Here is a 17,262-nt window from a genome sequence, read left to right as displayed (position 1 = left end):
AGATCTGGGTTAAATTGAAAGACCCTGACTCAATGAGAAAAACTTTAGTGTAATCAAGATTGACTCCCGATGTGGTCTCAGGACTCCAACAGATAATGTGCAAGCAAACACATACTGACACACTTCTAATCCTCTTGCCTTTACATCTGGAGTGCCAGGGTTACAGGGATGTGGCACTATGCTCAGGTCTCTTTATGCACGTGTGTGTATATGTGTATGTGTAATTTGATAGCAATTTCTTTCTGACATTAATTTGCATGACTTTATGTTTCCTTTTCATCTGTTACTCTCTCCTACGCTGGTGATCCTAACAGAATTAACTATGACTGGGTACTAGGGACCCCACCACGTGAAGTGCTAGAGATTCAGTGGTTGATGAGAGGGATAATGGTTCCTCTTTGCGCTGGTTACATCACAATGTGATATCCTAGGGTGTGTAAACAACCTGTGAACTAGGCTAGTGTAGCCATGCACGGTGACTATTTGTGGTTAGATTTAGGACAACTGGAAATGCAGTGCAAAAGACAAACAGATGAGGGGATTTCAAGTCCCAGCTAAGTTAGTCACGAAAATGTATGTTTGCAAGTCTAACAAATGAGGTAGGACCTGACTAATTATAAATAAGGTAACTATAGAATGGACAGAAGAGAGCAATAACTAGCAAATAGAAAGGACTTTCAGCTACTAAAAAGTCTGTATCAACTGTATTAGAGACTGCATATACTGCATTATTTGTCAGAATGGAAACTATCTACAGACATGTACAGTTAGTCCTCAGTATCTGTGGCTTCTATAATTGGGGATTCAAACAAGTGTGGATCAAAAATACTTAAAAAACTTAGTTGCATGTTCCCTGAGGACATATACATTTCCTCCTTGTTATTCAGTGATTTTCATAGTGTTTGCATTGTTTTAGGTATAATAAATCACCTAAGAAAGATTTAAGACGTATTGGAAGGATATGTATAAATTGCATCTGAGGAACTGGGGAATTCTTTGTAGGAAGCTGAAAATAAACCTTTGTGTCTTGATGGTGCTAACAATGTGCACTTTTCTCTGCATATTTTATTTTCTTAACTAATTCCCATTAAGGTCTTAGAAACATCATAGTCTCAACTTTATGGAAGAGGAACCTATGGCTCATAGAAGATACATTCTCGTGTTTCCTCAGACTTGACAGACTCAGAATCAACTTCATTATGTCTATAAACCTATATACACCAGTCCTACTTCTATCAATAGTTTCTTCATTGTCTCCGTTGCATGGGGTATAAGCTTTGATACTGCATTTGATGTGTTGTGGTCGTATTCTTGTCAAAAATGACTCCTTGTCAGTTGCTCCTTTGAGATATTTCTTTCACACAGTCCTATCTTTCTCATCAGTGACGCTCTAAGGTGTACTCATTTCCTCCTCTCAGGGTCATCAGATTCTGCATCATCCTCACATTTGGCCCCAGATTCCTGCCTCTCAGAACGAAGAGTTTCAGGAAGCTCCAGCAGTATTTCTTCCTAGAAACCGGTTCATCTTACTCTATCCCTTCTCAAATGTCATTAAAGTCTTACAGTTCTGATAATAATGAAACTCCAAAAGAGTATGTTGTCTTCCAACTCTGTTCTATATTAATTCTTGTTTTTGTTCATTAGGATGAATCTTCTATTTCTGATTTGTGACTTTTTTGTTTTCTGCATGTGGAGAATTGGAAGTTCCTTGTGTACCATTTCTTGCAAGTATAAATTAGGCAATGGCATTGTTTCAATTTAAAAATGGATTAATCTTTGGAAGTCTTTGTAAGCCTCTGCAGCGATATTATGTGACTGTGGCTGAGAACATAATTATAAACACTACTGTCTTCCTTCACCTCCACTGTGCTGAAGAGACACCAGCCAAGGTGGGTGACTTAGCTCTTTGCAGAATTTCTATCACAAGGATATTTTCTCAGTTGTCTTCTAGCTAACCTGAGTGTTATATTTATTATATGAAACAAATGTAAGGAAATAAAATACATGTATTTGCATTTGCCAAGTCAGCATTATGCAAAGAACATTTTTTTTAAAGGGCTGATTTTTTTCCTTCAAATGTTCATAGTTCATCAGATTTAATGTCAAATTCATATAAGTTTAGGAACTGACAAGTAGAAGATCTTAGAGTATCCCAAAAACCTGGGTAGAGGAAAATACTATTGATTAATTCAGTCCATTTTTGTAATGGAGTTTGAATTCCTTTCCTTGAGCCCAAAGTCATTGTTGGGCTCCGTACTTAATCTTCGCCTGTGCCTCTTGGCATTAAGAAGCTGCCAATAGTTGTCTAAAATTAAGGATTAAGAAGTCGATGTTTTAAAGAAGTGCATAGTTACTGATTTCCATGGCTGTTCACTCTCAGACTCACTTCCCTCTCAATCAATGCAAGAGCCTAAAGATTACTTCTCCCTGTTTCCTCCCCGTCAAAGCATTTCATCCAGGAGGAAGGCTGGTTAAGATTCAAGAAGTTCTAAAGAGGGGCAGTTCTTAAGATTCAGGGAGAAACCTACTCTTAAGTCACAGGAAGTCCCTGAATTTGACCAGATGCTCCAGGCCTCTCCCACCAAAAGCTATGTAATCAGGAAAGAGGAAACTAAGACAAGATTAGTCTATGAAAGAATTCTCCAATCTGTCAAACTACCAGTAATGCAGAAAGCTCTAGGATTCTGGCCCTTATGAACATCACCTATATTCACTTAAACTTTGGTGATGACGTTAGCTTTGAATGAACCATGCTTCTGTAAACCATTGCAGGATACTTATTGATTTTGGTGATATTATTACTTCGGTCTGTTGTTGGTCCCCTGTTCGGCTTGAGATGTTGGTTCAAGTCTCCCTAGGAATAGTGTCATACAATACCCCAACATGTGGTCTATAGTAATGCTCCAAGAAACCAGCAGCACAACCTATGCTGGCTTTTACCACTGGAACTTGGAAGTAACCAGGAGACTTGAAGAGGATGTCAGGATTTTTAAAAACCTATATCCTAGGTGCCTGAATTTCAACTCTCAAGTCACCTTTATGTATATTTTTTTACATGCTTAGTTTTCTTGTATTATATCTATGATATGTATGAAAGCATGTTCAAAACTACCTCTTTCAATGATTGACATGAACTCTTTTTCACAATATGACTTAAACCAGGGGATCCCAACTTCAAACTCTGTATGCAGAGGTCAGGGTGGAAATTCAAGTGAGTTAAGGGCATAGTGTCCCAGGGAAGAACGGGAACTGCGGAAGTCCTACTTTCCTCTAGCTTTGCATTCTTTCTTGGGATTAATTCTCTTTGGCTGGCTTAAAATTTAATCTGCACCAACATAAAATGAACCTTCAGTGTTCATGGTGGTTAATTTCATGTATCAACTTGGATGGACTATGGGGTTCTCCAGATCAGTGGTCAAACTTTATTCTGAGTGTCACACACTCAACTCACTTAATGGTGAACCTGGTGGAGGCAAGGCAATCAGAAGCATGGTGAGTTTAACACAGAGGTTCGGTGGAGAACAGGAAGCTCATGTCCGGAAACAAACAAATGTTTTCCGGCAGGCACTCCTGTCTTATGTTGTCCAAAACACTGACAGATCAACATCTGTAGGTCTTGTGGGAAGATTCGTGAATTAGAGGTGCTTGGTGATCCTGGGGTAGTCAGAAGAGAAGGGGCAGAAGCATATACCCTGAGTACAGAACAAAGGAAGAAAGTAGAGCAGATGTTCACATAGTCCAGTGTGATCCCTTAAATGTGATATAGCGGGGACAGGAGAGACTGAAGGGGGAAGAGGAGTCATGAGAGAGGGGCGGTGCAGGTGTTGTAAAAAAAAAAAAAAGCAGTGCTAAGAAAGATCCAGGGAATGCTGAGAGGATGAGGTCAAGATTCCCCAAAGAAAATAAATAGCAAGAAGGAGGAAGGAGATTTCACCCTCCAAGAAAGGTTCTTATTTACGTAGACCAAGAAAATCAATTACTTGGATAAAAAAATAGAAGCACACTTTTCAAATTTCTGCAGGCTCCCAAACTGTGAAGAGTAGCTGATATGATTAATAACAGAGTCAAGATGCAAGAAGTCATGTTAAAATGTGGGAATGATGAATTGAAACAAACAAAATGGGTTTTCATAATGATAAATGTGAATTTCCCCCTCTTTATGAAAATAAATCACTTAAACTTACAATAAAGGGGAAATGACTTAGTTCCATTTCACGTGAAAAAGACTAGCGTTTTACTTATAAAACACTGATGTATTCATGATGCCAGCAGAGTGAGATGATGGCTTTAAAGTTAGTGCAACACCAAACTTTATGATTGAGAGACTATGCCTCTAGACTCTGACCCAGCAAAGTCTATAATGTGACATAAAAACGGTATGAAATTGGAGTGGGGAAACAGCCTGTAATAGGAATCATGATTAAATAAAGTTTGGTATGCTCTGATAATGGAGTACTCTTCAGTTATGAAAAGTAATGAAGCTTTAAAATATTCAAGATATATCTGAGAAAAATGAAGGTGCCAAGTAGTATATATTTGATTCTATTTATGTAAAATGTGGGAAATAAGAAAATATAATCATATTTATTTTTATTTGTATGAAGGAGCTCAAATTTATACAAGTAGGTTTAAAATGTGTTAATAACAGGTAGAGTGGGGCAGTATGGACACATCATTAAATTTAGAATATTTTTAATGAGATGGATGATTGGGGACAGAAATTAGATAGAGGGGCACAGATTCATGGATGCTCTCTGAATTATGATCTCCTCCACGACAGGCTTCACACTTCACTTTTTGCCCCTTACAGTGACGTCTACAATCACGCTTGTCATTTAGAAGCCTATTAGTCACATAATTACTCATCACATGCACAGAACTAGACGAATGTTTGACTTTCATAACATATGTCTCTCAGAGTCTGAGAACCCAGGTTTAGTCTTGTTATCACAGAAGTGCCAATGAGTGGCTGCTAAAGCCAAGAGAAATGAGAGAACGTTTTTGGTAGGTGCTGAGACTAGAAATGGACTAAGGCATGGCTTCACCTTTTAAGAGATTCTGTTGGGAATCAGTATGCCAGGCACATAACTCATAAACTTGTACTGCGTGAGCACAGTGGTGGCATCAGACAGAGGTTTGCAGAGTCCTGACAAAGACAGCGATGCTGATCTTCGAGTGGATTTAGAAATCCCCTGCTGGGCAAAAGTTTTTAGTAAAACCTCTGAAACTTCTCCAAGGCCTGTATGCTGTCCTATAAAATCCAGTTTCAGAAAGAACTTTTCTGTTAGTTTAGAGAGAACCTGGGTTCTGCATTTTTCCCCATCTCACAAGAGAGATCAGTGTACCCTGTCTGATCTTTGACTAGAATCCTGTTAGGAAGGTTTAATCAGCATCTACTTTTCTGTTGATAATTCCTCTGAGTATCTTTCTCTCTCCTTATTTTCCAGTTGTGGCTTCCCACTCGGCCATTCTGTGTATGGGTTCAGCACCGTCTTTGTCTTGAACTACAAGCTTCTATTGCCTTAGCGCCCACCTTTTTTTTCCCCTGGGCTTCCTTACCACACTTTAAGAAGTAATGCTGACTAACACTTTCCTTCACAAAAGTAGCCATGGTTGGCTGTCTGGTGAACGGCTTGCCTGAGGCCTGAGTTTAATATTGCAACAAGGGAAAGCAGGGTTAAAAAGGGAAGTAAGGGGAGGGAGGGCAGAAGCAGGAACAGGGAAGAGCAAAGGTCAGAGTGATGAGCATCAAGTGACTCATCTGGAGGAAAGCACACAGGACCTGGGGGGATGGGAGAATAGGTGACAAACAGAACTGTTCAGGCCTGGAGATACAGATGGCTCAGTGGTCAAAACCATTTATTGCTATTCAAAGAGCATACGTTGCTAGCACACATTTGAGTGAGTGTTCACAACCATCCTCAACTCTAGTGCCACAGGATCGGATACCCTCTTCAACCTCTGCAGGCATAAGATATTCATGTGACAGACATACATGAATGCAACATGAAGGAAAACACTCAGACACATAAAAACAAAATCAACCTAACAGAAAGCAAAAGAAGGAGCAGTTCCCTGTGTAAGCTTGCATTTCTAAGACTGGAAAGGCAATATGACTATGTGCCAGTGCTACAGACAGAGGGCATGGCCTCAGAAGCTCAAATGGACTGCGTCCTGAAGTATTGCCCTGATAGAAAGAAAACATGTCAAGAACCATCATTTCTGCATTTCTTGACATAGTGAAATCGTGAATTTTCTTTTTCACAGTCCTACTTAGGATCACAGTCATAGCACCAAGACATTTGGCACAGGCAGAGACCTCATGTTCTAGATGTGGGGAGGAGTTGGATATCAGAAGTGTGTAAATGTGAATGGAAGAAGGTATTTGCAAACTTTTGAGAGGATCTTCATAACTGGTACAGGATACAGCAGCTGTTTTCTTCTTCTTCTTCTTCTTCTTCTTCTTCTTCTTCTTCTTCTTCTTCTTCTTCTTCTTCTTCTTCTTCTTCAAAAGTTATTTATTTATTAGGTATATAGTGCTCTGTCTGCATCTATGCCTGCATGACAGAATAGGACACCAGATCTCATTATAGATAGTTGTGAGTCACCAGGTGGTTGCTGGGGAGTTGAACTCAGAACCTCTGAAAGAACAGCCAGTGTTTGTAACCTCTGAATCATGTCTTCTTCAAATTTGATGTTTCTCTAAGGGTTGCCATACAAAATCATCTCATCACAGAGGAGGAGAAGGATTCTGTTTCCTCCAGTGACAATGAAGAGAAGAAACTCAATAGTGCACATGGTTAGACCAGTGTGTTAGGATACTTTGGAGTCCCAGGCTTAGTAGACATGAAAAAAGGCCTTGTCCCATAACCATACTGATGAATATTTTGCATATCATTATAGAACCTACATCTGGCAATGGATGGAGATAGAGACAGAGATCCACATTGGAGCACTGGACTGAGCCCCCTAGGTCCAAATGAGAAGCAGAAGGAGGGAGAACGTGAGCAAGGAAGTCAGGATCAGAGGGAACCTTCATCCGACGATGGATGGAGATTGAAACAGAGACCCACATTGGAGCACTGGACTGAGCCCCCAAGGTCCAAATGAGGAGCAGAAGAAGGGAGAACATGAACAAGGAAGTCAGGACCGCGAGGGGTGCGTTCACCCACTGATACAAGGGGACTGATCTAATGAGAGCTCACCAAGGCCAGCTGGACTGGAACTGAACGAGCATGTGATCAGACCGGATTCTCTGAATGTGACTGACAATGGGGGCTGACTGAGAAGCCATTGATAATGGCACTGGGACTTGTTTCTTCTGCATGTACTGGCTTTTTGGGTTCCTAGTCTGTTTGGATGCTCACCTTCCTAGACCTGGAGGGAGGGGGGAGAAACTTGAACTTCCCACAGGGCAGGAAACCCTGACTGCTCTTAGGGATGGAGAGGGAGGAGGAGAGGGAGTGGGGGGAGCGGGAGGGTATTGGGAGGAGGGGTGGAAGTGGAAATTTTTATAAATAAATATATGGGAAAAAAGTAAAATCTGCTTCAAGACTCACATAATTCCAAAGAAAAACCATTTTTAGTAGAAGAAAATTGCTTTTTCTCCTTAGGAACTAATGCAGAGTTTTGCCACCTGGCAGCTACATCAAACAGATTCTTATTACGAATGAATATGGGAGAAGGCTGCTAGTAGTTAATGGCTTTCTGATGTCTTATACACATACGTAGTGGTTCTGATTGCCTAGTGACTTTTTTTAATTTACACCCTCCCTTACCACACACAGACACATGTGTGCATGCACCCCCACATGCTTCCACCCCTTTCCAGATGTACAGCAGATGAACAGCAAGGTCATGTGACTTCTCCGAGATGCAACAATTCAATAATTGGCCACAAAATCTTTCTATACTCTAAGTTTTAGATGATCACATTGAACAACTTACTGGTGCTTTTTTATTATTTATTTTTCTTTCTATATACTTAAATTTCATTATTAAAATATTTTTATATTTTTGAGATTACAATGCTTTCTAAACATTTCAGATTTTAAGTTATTTTCAAGAGTGATGCTAAGAGAATCAGGTGGGATTGTTTTCCTCCTAAACCTGGCCATAGAGTCTCAGTTAAGTACGCCTCAGGATAGCAGCCTGTAATTCCCGTGGGAGAATCCTGCCTGCTTTAGAGATTTGTCCTGTGATTTAGAGATCAGGTGAAAGTGGATAGTGACTTGACAAGCAAACAATTGGCTTCCTAGCTGGGCAGGAAGGCCTGTGAAGAAGTCAAGTCCCTAGAACCCCCAGGATTCAACTGCAGTACACAGCTAACAACTTCCGCTGGGAACAGGGCAGACCTTGCCTTTCCATATGGCTCCTGGCAGGAAGGAAAGTCCACCATAGGGGGCTGCAGAAGGAGCCCTCCTGAAAGGCAGAAACAAACAAGAACAGCAAGGTCCTTTCTGATACCGACAGGGGTTGCTTGCCCTGAAGAAGGAGGATCCAAGCTACTGTCACCTCCCTGCAGAGTGCTGTCTGTCACAGGGCACAGCTGGACTCTCCATCAGCTCCTTTGATGTGAATAATTATAAAAGCAACGGATACAATCTTACATATGCTTCATTCTTGGGCAAAAGCCATCTTGCTAATCATCAGCAACATGAACCTGTGCCATTAGAGTCAGGCACCAGAGATGCGTGGGTGTCTTAGGTAATGTGTTAACTCATAAGAAAATTTGCAACACCCTGCATATATGGTGGGATATTAATGCGTAACCAAGAATGAAATTTAATGATTTTGATCCTTCTGCTCTCATGTATATTGCTTCTTCCCTACTTACCTGGATTCTTGAGCTTGCAAAGTCTGAGATCAATGCACTAATAACAAAGATTTCCTCTTACCCATATCCCTTCTGCATACAGAAGTTAAGAGATACCAGCTTCTTTTCAATAACTGCTATTTTAGCCTTTCAAACATGGTAAGCATGTGCCGCATTTAGTTTTGTCTTTGCTTTTCCCATTAACCTTAAAGACCTGCGAAAATCGCTAGGGCATAAAATTGAACTCAATCCAGAAACCACTATTTAACCGATCATTTCATTATTGCTGATTTGTTAAACAACGATAACATGTGCTGGAAAAAAAAAGGCCCGTAGCTCATAAGATATTTGTTCATTAAAATAATTAGTACCATTTTGTAGCTAAAATCTTTTAAAATGTATTTGTTTTTGTGTGGGTGTGTGTGTGTGCCTGCTTGCCTGTTTGAGGTACCTGCATGCAGTTCCCGTTGAGGCCAGGAGAGGGTATCAGATCCCTTGGAACGGGAGTTAGCAAGTGGCCGTGAGCTGCCCATTGTGGGTTGTAGGAACCCAAAGCAGGTCTTCTAGGAGAGCAGTAGGCTCTCTGAGACTCCGGAGACATCTCTCCAGCCCCATCGCTAAAATCTTAATCTAAGGAAGTTATGTGACTTACAGGTGTCAAGAAATAGGAGACAGCCAGCTAGGTTCTGATTTTTAATTCCAGGACTTCAGTCATTCTGTCACTTTGCTTATATGAGAGGAAAATTTTATCTCTGTCAGCAGTGGTTGCTTTCTTATTTACTGCTTCAAGTACATTAAAATGGGGTAAGAAGAGGTATTACGGGAAGGTTCGGTGTCAAGGGGTACAGGGGTGTCAGTTTTTCCGTGAACGCTTCTTTAGTTACTGCTGTTCATTTAGATGCAGCACCATTTCATTCCGGTTTGTCCCTTCAGTTAGTATAAAAGAAATAGTAAGGACAAGAGGAGTTAAAAGGTCAGAGAACATAGGCCCTGGGAGAAGGGATAATGTTTTGGGTTTATTTGCTTGTGGTGACTGGAACTGAGCCCAAGGTCTTATGTGCTCTAGACAGGAGTTGTATCCTTGACACTGCAGATTTGATTTCTATGGACCAACCCCATCTCCAATGAGTCCATCTTGGCAATGTAACTTTCCTTCATAAAGGCACAAAACAAAAGATGACTTTGAAAGAGAAATGCACAGCCTGTGTTTTTAAACCAGAATTTTATGTAACAAGGAATTCTTCAGGGAAAAAAACCTGTGAGGTGAGGAAAAGCTGTCTCCTTTCCTGCTTGTGTGATAGAGAATGGTTACTGATAAAATGAGTCTAACTGATGATGACGGCGGGGAGCTTGTCTGCTGGAGTCCTCTGAGCATCTCAGGGTGGCCTTTCTTTCTCCTTGGTGGGGCAGGACCGCTGTCACTCGGGGTGTTTTGAGGAGAAAGGGAGCAGTGGGCCAGTGATCTCTTAATGTTTTGAGGCATTAGTAGATGGAGAGAGATCTGGTTTCCATGACCAATCTTCAAGTAGAGAAATTTTGGCTTCTCTCTCGTTTCAGAGGGAGCAGAGGGCTTGGAGATAAGAAGCAAAGATCAGAACGATGCCTTCTGAGGTGCTTCAGCAGCCTGAGTTTTCAGTACTTTGGTGCAGTGCTTTCCAAAGCTGTGCTCATAGAAAAACACTCCAGGTGAAGAAAAGCCTCAACAAATACAATCTAGTGTGACAAATTTTTGTTTCTAATTATACAGTGGTATAAAAAGAAAAAACATATGTAATAAAGGAAAAGGAATCCCCTTAGAATGAGGCATTCGGTACACTAATCTCCTTGCTAGTACTTCTGCAGTATTTGCTCTTCTCTGTTGCCTTATTTTTTTGCATGTGTAGCCAGGAGACTTGGAAGAATTCCATTGCCCTATGGCACATGTTCATGCCATTGTAGCCAACGTTTATTTAAACAACTATCTCACCATATATCTTGAAAGTAGTTTCTATGAATGCCCTGGTGTGCCAATTTTCGTTGACAATATCATAGAGGAAGACATTTTCTTTCACAAAGTACAGTAAAGCTGTGTTTGTACTACATGTAAAGACTATTAATATAGAAATGATCCCAGGGACCAGTGAATTCACTCACACAAAACACTGTGACATGTTTATAAGAATGGATATGTTCTCATTAACATCGGGGAAAAATTTGAACCTTAGTACCTACATTCAAAGAACCTAATTATGCTTTTTAGGGGTTATTACTTTGTGGTAGACGTATTATATATCAGGTAAATTTGCAATTCATTTTATTTTATTCTATTTTGATTTATTTAAAATAAATTTTCTTCTCACATTATGTATCCTGATTATAGCTTCCCTTCCTTCTACCTAACAGTTTGTCCCCACCTCCCCTTCCATCCAAATTGATTTCCTTTCTGTCTCTCATTAGGAAATAAACAGGCTTCTGAGGAATAATAAAATAACATAAAATAAGATAAAGCAAAAACTAATGGGTCAGAACTGAACAAAACAAATCAAACAAATGAACAGAAGGAAAAGAGTCCAAAAGAATATATAAGAATCAGAGCCCATTAGTTCAAACACTCAGATATTCCATAAAAGTACTAAACTTGAAGCCATAATATTAAGGATAGGTCAGACCTATGCAGACCCATGCAGGCCCGGGACATGCTGCCTCAGTTTCTATGAGTTCATATGAGCATTAACCATACTAATTTAGAGGGCCTTGTTTCCTTGGTGTCCTCCATTCCCTCTGGCTCTTACATTTTTTTTTTCTGCCTCCTCTCCTATAGGGTTCCCTGAGCCCTGAGGGGAGGGATTTGATAGAGACATCCATTTAGGGTTGAGTGTACCAAGGTCTTTTCCACTCTCTGTGTAGCATCTGGCTGTGCGTCTCTGTGTTTGTACCCATCTGTGGCAGGACGAAGCTTCTCTGATGATGGCTGAGCAAGGCACTGATCTATGAGTAAAGTAGAATGTCATCAGGAGTCATTTCATTGTTAATTAATTTCTTTTAAGAACAGTAGTATTTGGTTTTACTCTAGGACTCTGGGCTGTCTAGTTTCAGTTTCTTGGTCACCTAAGTAGTGCCAGGTATGGGCACCCTCTCATGGAATGGGCCTTAAGTCAAACCAGATAATAGTTGCTTACTCCCACAGGTTTTGTGCTGTCTTTGCCACAGGGTATCTTGCAGGAAGAACACCATTGAATATCAAAGAAATCGTGACTGGCTTATTGTTTTGATTTCTCTTTCTGATAGCATGCAGAGGACCTAGAACATAGGGGTGAAGGGCTTTATGTGGGCACCAGCTTAACTTCTCCATGTTCAAAGGTTGTGTAGGTCTTGTCAGGAATGTGGCCTTGCCGACAGTTTGGAGAGGAATTTACAGTCTTGGCAACAGCCTGATTTGTTTGGGGGATTCTCCTAGGACCCGCTGTGGCCAAGCACACAATTATATGTAACCCAATCTTAGTAGTGAAAGCTTCATTTGACAACGTGGACATCCACTTGGGACTGTTTCTTCTATCATTTGGTGATTTGATCAGATCACCTTTATATATGCATATATTTTAGGAAATTTCTATTGTATTAAATTTCCATACTGCCCCTCAAATGACCCTTAATTTTAGCTATCTCTCCCTTTATTTTCTTCCTCATTCCCCTCCCTTTCATCTTTCTCCTTGATCCTCCCATTTAAGTACCCCTCATCTACTCATAATTATCTAGTATTTCTCTTTCCTAATGAGATCAACCTTTCATCTCTAGTCCCTTTCTCTAGTTCCTTGTGGTTCTATAAATTGTGACTTGGTTATCATTATTTTATATATGGCTATACTATATGTGTCTTCCTGGGTCTGGGATACCTCATTCAGGACATTTTTTAATAGTTCCATCTAATACATGAGAATTTTATAATTTTTTTTTACGGCTGAATAAAATTCCGTTGTGTAAATGTATCACATTTTCCATAGTTTATCCTCTGTCAAGGGGAAACTAGGTTGTTTTCCATTTCTGACTGAGCAGTAATGAATGAGCCTACCAGCTTTGTTGGTGGAAGTGGTCTGGGGTTTCCCAGGGATGGTCTGTTAGAGTTGGGACCTGGTATAAAGCATGAGCAAAGGGCGAAAGATCTGTGTGATCCACTGAAGAAGGGGACAGAAAAAAAGAGGCAGGTGATCTATTACAGAACAGGGTGGGGGGAGGATGGGTTTTAAAAGAACAGAGGGAGAGGTGAAGGCCTGTATTTAACCTACCTGCTTTTCTAGCTGGAGTGTGCTGGTGGTCTTTTACCAGGAACCAAACAATGGTTTAAATTAAAGAAAAATACCTACTGGGGAAAGGAATATTCGTTTTTTCCAACTGAAGAAACGCACGCTCGCGCGCTCGCGCGCACGCCAAAGCAAAAACCAACCAACCAGACAAATACCATGCAAGATGGATAAATGCTTTCGTTCATTGTATACCAGAGGACACGTAGCTCAGTTACTTAGCAGAAGCATTAATTAAAGGCAGAGTGTAGTCCAGCATATCATTTTTTCTAAGAGTAGAGGAGGAGACAAAAGGCCTTCCATGCTTTTGTTTCTGCCTGCTCATACTACAGCAGACAACTGACTTCAATCCATTTCCGTGTCGGCTTTAAACATTCATGTTTTCTTTCCCATTTTCCTTGAAGCTGGCCTGCGGACCTGTCTGGTGCTTGCTTGTTTTTATCTGAACAAATGTCCCCATCTTCACCAAGAGCTTGAGTATTCTCCACCCTTTCTCTTCCAGGTGACCTGTCAAGCTGCAGAAATGTCATGTTAATGTTTTATGGACAGCTATCCCAGCCGTTTAGGAAGTGGCTGCACCATTTCAATAATTTACCTTGAGCTTTGGCGGTGAGAAAGCAGGCAGCTACAGGCCTGCGGCAGCCTCTGTCTCCAGAGCTTTTCCTGCTTCCAATCCTTTTCTCAACCCCTTAAGTAAAAAACCCAAATAATTTCCATATTCCAATCTAGTCTCTCATGGGGGTGGGGTTCAAGTTCATATTTCATTTGTTTTCAAAGGAAGTATCCATTGACTTTTTATATTTAGGAATACACTTTGCATTTGCTTTCTGCTAAAGATTCCATTTATAAAAATTTCTTGGCTTCTTTTCTCAATTAAAATACCCTGGCTGAGAAGAGAACACACACTACTTTCATGCCAATTTGATGTAGTCAGATACAATCTGTTGCATTGCAGACTATTAAGTCTTTTTTTAATAAAAATTATTATTATTATTACTTACCTTTTGTTTTGTGTGCATTGTGGTGGGAAGAGAGACAGCCTGACAGCCATGAGGTCTACAACTGAGCCCCACTTTCTCCTGTCTATTTCAGAAATACAGTCGAGAAGCTTCTTTTTTCAGCCTGGCAGGGATTCTGATTCTTGTCTGACACCTCACAGGATCTGAGTGAGGTTGAAACGAGCTTCCGGATGCCATGTTTCATAAATAGACATCTTTTAACTCTGTCGCTCAGTCTGTTAAGTGACTCTGGACTCCTGCATTTTTTGTTCAGGTTCTCTATCCATGGTCTTTGTGCAGAGAACCAACAGAAGGGCTCCCGGGCCAAAGCCTCACACTTCCTGCTTCTTGTCGTGTCAGGATGCCCTCCTAACAAGACACGTCCAGTGAGTAACTACAGTTTGTGCCGTCTGTCAGAACGTGGGAGGGGGGAGGCAAGAGGCAACTCCAAAGCCCTCACTGCTTCAGCCAAACGCTCACTGTGAAGCAGTAAAAGACAGTGTCCTGTTCTGGAGTACCTTTTGCTTCCAGACCTTTTTGTAAAGATGAATGAGCACGTGCTTTCCAGTAGGGATCAATTTCCAGGATGAGCCCTCTTCTGCTGATAGAACCCATGGCCCGAAATTTAACACACAGAAGCCCAGCACCAACACAAATGTGCCTTTCTCATTGTGAGGAATAATGCTGGACGTTTCCTGGTAAGTGTTTCAGATATGGCACGAGTTAGAGAAGAAACGGTTGATTGATCAATCTAATTGCCTTGACTCTAGGTGTGTCTGTGCATCGTGTGTGTGTGTGTGTGTGTGTGTGTGTGTGTGTGTGTGTGTGGTGCCCTGGGAGGCTAGAAGATACAATTGGATCCCCTGGAAGTGGAGGTACAGATGGTCGTGAGCTACCATGTAGGTTCTGGGAGTCAAATTCAAGTCTTCTGGAAGAGCAGCAGTGTTAACTTCTGAGCCATCTCTACAGACCAAGAGACCTTACATTGTGTGGTTCCTTTATACGTTTAAAATATGTATATCTTCTGCTTGGAGTCTGTAACATGAAGGGGCCTGCTTGTTGGGGTTTATGTCCCACCCGATACCCCACAACCAGCAAACCCCAAAGAAAATCACACAGAGGTCTCCATAAGATATGAAACTGATTGGCCCATTAGCTCTGGCTTTGTATTAGCTCTTATAACTTATATTAACCCATTATTCTTATCTATGTTAGCCACATGGCTTGGTACTTTTCTCAGCTGGGCAGATTACATCTTGCTTCTTCCATGATCTGAGAAGGACTGAGGAGGAAGCTTCCTGCGTCCCAGAATACTCCTGTTCTCATAGCCCTGCCTCCACTTCCTGTCTGACTGACCCACCTATACTTCCTGCCTGGCCAATCAACGTTTATTTTAAACATGATTGACAGAATACAGACAATTCTCCCGCACCAGAAGTCTGCATTATATTATGGTCATTGTCTTCTGATTGATAAAAAGGACTTAATGTCTTAATAAGTCACAAAATCACATGACTTGTGAGATGATCCACAGATGTTCACAGAAAAAAAAATAGATTAATTGTACTATGATCGTGATGGTGTGATGTTTTCCCAAATAATTTTACAATGTTTCCCCTTTCAGCTGTTGACGGTTGTGTGGCTACAAATCATCTAAACTCTATAACCAGTTTAAGGTGATTCCATTTAGCAGTTTTATGTGCACATCAGGATATCGGTTTCCTCAGCTAAAAAGTAGATTCTGGCAGGACAATTCCCAAGTCTCCATCTCAGTTGTTATAAACTGACTCCTCTGACTACTTTCTCATTGGTCATCTCAACCTCACTCTCAGGCTTCATTCCTTATTTATTTATTTCACAGCACATGAAGTGTCAGCATGGGTGGGTGTGCACAGAGGACGGCTGAAGAACTAACTCCTCAGCAGAGCATCTGTTTTTGAGGCAGCGGCTCTCCTATTGTTTTTCTTTTTTTCTGCTCCATAAGCTAGCGGGCCCTTGAGATTCTGAACGTGTCTTCTGTTTCTGTTCCCCATTTCCCAAGGAGAGCTGGAATTACAGATGTGTGCTCCCACATTAGGGTTTTCATGAGAGCTCAGGGGTGGAAATAAGGTTACCAGGTTTGTATGAGGAGTGCCTTCACAGGCTAAAGAGTCTCCTGAGTCCCACTCCCCGGTTTTAGATAGGAGACCTCAGACCTCAGGACCTCTTAGGTGCATTAGTTCATACATGATCATAGAGTTACAGGCATTTCCATTTCATCTGGGGATAAGATGTCTTGGAACTTCATTACATCTTTGAGGCTGAAATTAGAGGAAAACAGGTGTGGGCATCCATGAAGAGGTGTGTGTTAGTGTGTGTGTGTGTGTGTGTGTGTGTGTGTATGTATGCATGTGTGTATGTGTGTGTCCACATGTCCCAAAATAGAAACTATGTTGATAAAAATAGACATTCTTTACCTATAGATGGATTAATTTTTCTTATTTTTTTTATTTTTTTTTAAGTAATTTTATTAAATTATAAAAAGTTTCCATTTACGCCCCTCCTCCCAATGCCCTCCCACTCCCCCCCTCCCTCTCCTCCTCCCTCTTTGTCCCCAAGTCAGTCAGGGTCTCCTGCCTTGTGGGAAGTCCAAGTTCCTCCCCCCTCACTCCAGGTCCAGGAAGGTGAGCATCCAAACAGACTGGATCCCAAAAATCCAGTATATGCAGAGGAAACCAGTCCCAGTGTCATTGTCAATGGCTTCTCATAAAGACTGCAGGCCAGCCACATTCAGAAAATCCGGCCACATTCAGAGAATCTGGTTGGATCACATGCTCGTTCAGTCACGGTCCATCTGGTCTTGGTAAACTCTCATTAGATCCGACCCCTTGTATCAGTGGGTGATAGTATCCCTCGCAGTCCTTCGTCATTTTCCTCCTCCTTCTGCTCCTCATTTGGATCTTGGGGGGCTCAGTTCGGTGCTCCAACGTGGGCCTCCATCTGTATCGTCATCCAACGCCAGATGAAGGATCTATGGTGATAAGCAAAATATTCATCAGTATGGTCACGGGCCAAGGCCGGTTCAGGCACCCCCTCCTCTGTCCAGAGAACAATCTGGGGATCTCTCCTTGGACCAGGGATCCCATATATAATCAAGTTTCCTGTAAACTCTAATATGACTCCCTTAGTTGAA

At 41.3% G+C, this 17,262-nt stretch overlaps 1 long non-coding RNA gene across 2 annotated transcripts; it reads right to left on the bottom strand.

The window, feature by feature from the left end:
• Window positions 1-10,020: 10,020 nt before the first annotated feature.
• Window positions 10,021-13,568, bottom strand: LOC125394554 (uncharacterized). 2 transcript variants are annotated; one of them, XR_015736038.1, is made up of 3 exons: window positions 13,078-13,213; window positions 11,676-11,782; window positions 10,021-10,385 (listed from the first exon to the last, which is right to left on the bottom strand). It is a non-coding gene; the product is annotated as an uncharacterized LOC125394554 (long non-coding RNA). The 2 variants fall into 2 exon arrangements; XR_014997634.2 differs by lacking the exon at window positions 10,021-10,385 and having other exon boundaries at window positions 11,359-11,782; window positions 13,078-13,568.
• Between the last annotated feature and the right edge of the window lie 3,694 nt (window positions 13,569-17,262).

Source organism: Myodes glareolus, chromosome 1 (assembly GCF_982192425.1).
Source record: "Myodes glareolus chromosome 1, mMyoGla1.1, whole genome shotgun sequence".
NCBI classification, from domain to species: domain Eukaryota; kingdom Metazoa; phylum Chordata; class Mammalia; order Rodentia; family Cricetidae; genus Myodes; species Myodes glareolus.
This window is presented reverse-complemented; position numbering and strand designations above follow the sequence as displayed.